The sequence below is a fragment of the Tupaia chinensis genome, unplaced genomic scaffold, assembly GCF_000334495.1.
Source record: "Tupaia chinensis unplaced genomic scaffold, TupChi_1.0 Scaffold000037_21, whole genome shotgun sequence".
Taxonomy (NCBI): Eukaryota; Metazoa; Chordata; class Mammalia; order Scandentia; family Tupaiidae; genus Tupaia; species Tupaia belangeri.
The window spans coordinates 87,613-93,528 of NW_006159480.1; the positions used below are offsets into that span (position 1 = coordinate 87,613).

Sequence of the window (5,916 nt, forward strand, 5' to 3'; positions counted from 1 at the left end):
ATGGGAGCAGCAAGGAAAGCGACCTCACCTACAACCAAGCTGTCAAAGACACCCCATCCATCCACATTCCACAGGAATGTCCAACAGAGTTAGATCCCAACCATCATGCCAGGCCACGAACCCCTGAAGCCTAGGCCACTGAAGCACTCACAGGCATTGCTAACACTGATAACAGTTGAAGAAATTACACTACCTTGCCTACCTAGAACCAATTCAATGCATCCTACCCAATAAATTGCATAAGACCCATTTACATGAAAAACTCTTTCACCACAAAACTATCCGATAGAATTGATAGATGCAACTGTTCCACCAGAATTACAAATGTCTATGTAGGAACACAAGAAACATGAGAATGCAAGGTAATATGACACCCCCAAAATAAACATAGTAATCTTCCAGCAACAGACCCCACACAGAGAGAAAACTATGAAATACATTTAAAAGAACTCAAAAGTAATGATTTTAAGGAAATTCGGCAAGATGCAAAAGAATTCAGAAAACTCAATCAAATCAGAAAAACAGTACTTGATCTCAGTGAAATATTCAATGACTATTATAGTCAATAGTTTTTATTTTTAAAAGAACAAACCAGAAATCAGAGTTAAAAGAATTCAATGAAAAAAAAAATTAAAAATACAATTGAGAGCTTTAACAACAGACTTGATAAAGCAGAAGAATTTCTGAACTTGAAGACAGGTTCTTTGAGATGACCTTCAGACATGCATATAACAAAACAAACAAAACATATAAAGAGAAATATTAATACCGTGAAGGTATTAAAATGAAGACATAAAAATAACCCATCCATATTCTACAAATATATATTGAACACCCATACATCAGGCATTATAATGGATGATAACAATCCATAATTCGGCATCTCCATCTCCCTTATTAGTCCATAAAACGCTGAGATTACTCAGGCAATCAAATAAATAATATAAAATCAAATCATAAAAATTACTCTGAAATGAACTGAAAGTTACCATAAGGGGAGGATTTAATGTAAGTCAAGGAAGGTTTCCCTGAGGAAGAGACACTGGAGCTGAGGATCTAAAGGATAAACAGAAGTTAACTAAGAGTGGAGAACAAAGGATTCCCTGCCAAGGGAACAATTTTTGCTCCCTCTGGAGGCCAGAGAGGACATTGGGAGTAATGCCTGGAAAACATCATATAAACTAAGGCTGAATAAGTAGCAGGAGACCATTCCTAAGAGAAAATTCAAGGAAGTTTTCTTGTTTTTTTTAGGGTTCGGGGGGGGGGAATTAATTTATTTGATTACATTTCATCACAACTTTACAGTGTATATTTCTTTTTACTAGCAGAAAAGACTAGAGTATGCATGTCAGTCAAGCCAAAGATATTACTCTATAACTTATCAGCAAATAGCTTCTCATTTTTTTGTCAATTAAGCATACTTTTACTTGTTTTTCCCTTTCCCTTTCCCTTCTCTTCCTTCCATACTAAACTTTTTTTCCACATTTTATTGATTCACAAAATACTTTAAACTAAAAATATGGACAAAACAAGTGCACTGTCATTTTCTTCTGACGTTTTTTTAATTAATTAATTAATTTACGCTCATTCCCTGAGCATCCTCACAGCATACAAAATGTGATTTCCCATCTAGAATATACTGCATTGTGACTAATCATACATGTTATTATCAAAAATTTTCCATTTCTAGTTTAATTTGTTTATTTCTTCCATGAGAGAGACAGAAAGAGAAGAGAAGGGGAAGAAAGAGAGACAGGCACTCCTACAAAGACTTTACACCACAATCTGCCTCAAGCCTCAGCTTGCCCAGACCAAGGGAATGTGCACACACTCCAGCATGTACAGAGAGGCTCTGGGCTATGAGCCAGGGCATCTCCTGTGGATCCAGCTGTGTTACCACCTGTCACAGTTCAGCCTGAAGTAAAGGAAGATTTTCATGCAGAAAGGTGCTTTTACTAGACTTCACAGTAATAAATATCATTCTGGCTACAATGTACTGACTGGACTTAAAAGAATCTAGATTGGATGCAAATGGTCCGATTAGAAAGCAACATATCTGTGGGTCAACCAGTGGCATGGTGGTTAAGGCAGCTGAATTCCACATGACAAATTGCACAGTTCTAGTGTGACTCAACAGCTTTAAAAACACACCAAGTGCATGTGCACAAGTGCCAAAAAGCCTAAAAGGAAAAAGAAATGAAGGAGTAGGGATTGCAGTGTGACCATCTCCCCATGGGGTGTGTTCTCTCATTCCCCCACTCCACCACACACATACACAAATGCACACACCTTCTGGCAAAAAGGGGAAAAAAAGTAAATAAATAGAAAAGAACAAATTTGCGAGGCAAAAAATGTGGTTGTTTAAAATACATACGGGGGTTTAGGAAATGAGATGAGTTAGTAGACATACCATAGATGCATGAAACAATCAACTTGATTATGGATTTAGTGGGAGATGTAGTCACTATATTTAATGCTTCAAGTCTAAGAATTATTCAGTTACAGCTGCCACTTCGGTGTTTCTATCACATTTTAATTTTCCTTCACATTACTGATGTACCTCTTCTCTTCCTTTTCCCCACTTAAGTTACATCAGTTCCCCTACCCAATGTTATTTGGTGGTATTCATTTAGCCAAACAATAATCCTAGTAAAATACAACTCTCTGCTTACATCTTGCTACCAGGCAGCTATATGTGGCTGGATAAAACACACAATCACATGACTGGTTACACTTTAATTCATGAATACCAATTTCAAATGTGCCGTAATAGTTCCTGGCAATCATCTTGGACTTTCTGAATCTATTCACCCTCTCAAATTTCTAAACTGCTTCCTTCTCTCTCATTCAAACTCTCACTCAATGACCAAATTGTATATGTTAAAAAGAAAAATTAAAGCAATTATTAAAAATAAAACCTTCATAGACATCCAATTACATCTAGAAAATCTGTACCTATATGTATGATCTACATTCCCAAAAATATAACAAACAAACTATGTTTTTATGTAAGATGAATTGAAGATGGCTACATATTCTTTGGCATTCATCCCACTGAGCAATAGAATCTGAATATCTTCTTTGGGAATCTGAGTGGGCTCATTAATTTCTTGTTCCAATGGAATTCAGTGAAAGTGAAACTGCCAATTCATAAGTTCGTTAATTTATGATGCTAAATTTTCAGGTTGTTAGTGGTGCCTGAAATAAGGAGCTACTCCTACATGGACTGACTATTTGCAGCATTTGGTTGGGTATCAGACAGAAGCTGGAAGAGCCTCACAGAGACGGCTAGTGAAACATAGACAGACATCAATGCAAATTGAAAAGGCATTCTGGAACCAATAGTGAACAATGAATGAGCCTCAGGGAACTAGAAACCGTGGGGGGAATGTAATGAGTACAAGTCCTCGGTTCAACTCCTTGCCAGTAGGAGCACAGCATGCCTGGATATCCACTGGCCATCTTTAATAGAAGTTACTTTCAAAAACTGGGAGATTTCTGCTACAGTCATGCATTCTTTAACATCTTGTTTATTAGCAAAAATCAGCAATCCAGCTTTCCTTAGGTCTTCATGTGCTAACGTTTTATACAGTTCTTCTCTGGTTACAGAAATTCTTTGTACTGTCCACAGCAACTATTATGAACTCTGAGTTAGTATAGTAAGTGTTCCAGGAAGAACAAAGAGAGTCTTGACCACCAATATCCCACATTAGGAAACGTGTATTATTAACTACTATCTCTTCTACATTACTTCCTATTGTAGGGGATGTATGTACAACTTCATTCATAGAAAATTGGTCAAAGATGGTAGTTTTCTCTGCATTATCCAGCCCAATAATGATAACTTTCTGCTCCTGGTGATTGAATGGTCTCCATATCCTGGTAAAGGGAATTCCCATTCTAGAGCAGTGGACCACCTCCAACCACAGGGCCGCCTGGCCTCTGGGGCTCAGGCTCAGGCTCAGCAGGACAGAGATGCACTGGAGCCTCCCGCCTCCGCCGCTGCTGCTCCCGCACTGGCCGCCCTCCGGCTTCCAGTCTGTGATAAGCCTAGCGGGCCGCCGTCCTTGTGTGTTTGTAGTTTTTAAATGCCCACGTCATTCTTATAGTTTCTATACCTGTACTGAGAAATAGAGAACTTTCATATTTCTCTCTCTCTCTCTTTGTTTTTTTAGAGAGGGAGAGATTTTTGCTATAGGACTTGTATGCTTGCCGGAGAGAGCGAGACATAGAGACAGAAAGGAAGAAATAACCCCCCAAGAGTGGAGAATGATGGGCACACATGCCCACGTGCCCAGCATGAGTTTTAAGCTACCCGGGCCAGGACTGGAACCATGGTCAGCTCTGTGAGAGTCCACGGTGTAACCATTATGCCATCTGCTGGTTCCTGAGAACTTCTGTATTTCTATTCATTCAACGTATTGTTACTTTTTCTCATAAATAATAGTAATAATTGCTTTAAAGTATTTATCTGACCATTTCAGCAGCTCAGTCACCTTGATATTTGCACATTTTATTGTTGCCCTTGAGAACAAACCACATTTTCCTCACTCTTGATGGTCACGTAATCTTGATTTTATCTTAGATATTTTTATGAGGCTCTAGGTACAGTTAAAGTCCTCTGGAGGTTTTTTGTTGCTATTTGTGTGTTTTGGCAGGCAATCCATTAGATTAGGACCCTAAATTATCAGCACCTTCTCTTGGTGGAAATTCCAGTTTCAGTTCTGTTCTCAAAGCCTCTGCTTTGGGTCTGCCTCACCTGATGGTTAGCTTGGGATTGTGGCAGTAGTTTGTACCATGGTCATGTTTTCAAAATCTTGTTCTGTCCCATGATGCATCAGTCAGGAATCAGCCCTAGAAGTGTGCCAGTGGGTACTCTGAATTACGTGATGTCTTTCTACAGATATCTCATCTCTAAACATTATCACAGTTCTGATTCCTGATTTGTAGGACTCTTTTTTCATCATTAGATGACCAAAAAGATGCTGTTTACCTCGCAGTTTCAACTGCCTACATTCTGCTGAGTTGGCGCTCTATAACTAGGTCTTATCACTGAGACAATTCAGCAAGAGAACTAATGCAGAGAAAAAAATTATGGGAATTGCTGTAATGATGTACAGTGAATGAATGAATGCAAATAAATAAATTGAAATTAAAAAAAAAATCATGGGAATTTTCTTCCCACTCCAGACCACCAGGGCTCTTCACTCAGTACTTCTGCCCAAAAGAATGGGGTTCTCCTCACAGTTTCAATACCTATTCCTCTGTTATTCCTTAAAATGGGAGCTGCCCTAGGATAAGATAGGGTAGAAAAGAGAGGAGTGGTAAAAGGCACTCCCACCTGGGAAGTTTCTAGTTCAAGTTTGGAAACCTGAATACTCCAGGCACACACTGGCCTATGACCAATTTGCTTATGATCCAGGCTGGCTGAAGGCTGGGAGTGGGTTCTGTTATCAGGACCCTATTGGGTATTAGGAGTTCTCTCTCTCTCTCTCTCTTTCTTCCTCCTCTCCCCCCTTCCTTCCCCTTTTCTCTTCCTCTTTCTCTATCTCTCTTGCTAATGGAGGAAATAAGTAAACATAAAGAGAGGGGGAAATAAAGAACATAAAATATTTCCCAAAAATGTGGAAGGGACCACTTTTCTCAGTTCCCTGGTCAGAGGATGGTTTTTCTCCTGAGTCTGCTCCTTTCTGTCTGTATCATGGCAACTGTAGCTCATCGTTTGGAGTCCCTTCTTGGGTAAAAACCATAGGAGAAAAATATCCAAATTTTTTTTTGTTTCTTTAACTTTTAATTTCTAGGGACCAGCAGTTAGCATAATGGCTATGTTGCTGGACTCCCATGTAGTTGAGTGCAGTTCGAGTCCTGGAGGTGGTGGCTTAAACTCACGCCGGGCGTGTGTGTGTGTGTGTGTGT

At 39.2% G+C, this 5,916-nt stretch overlaps 1 pseudogene; it reads right to left on the reverse strand.

The window, feature by feature from the left end:
* Positions 1-3,362: 3,362 nt before the first annotated feature.
* On the reverse strand, positions 3,363-3,899 carry LOC102497168 (ADP-ribosylation factor-like protein 5A pseudogene; annotated as a pseudogene).
* Between the last annotated feature and the right edge of the window lie 2,017 nt (positions 3,900-5,916).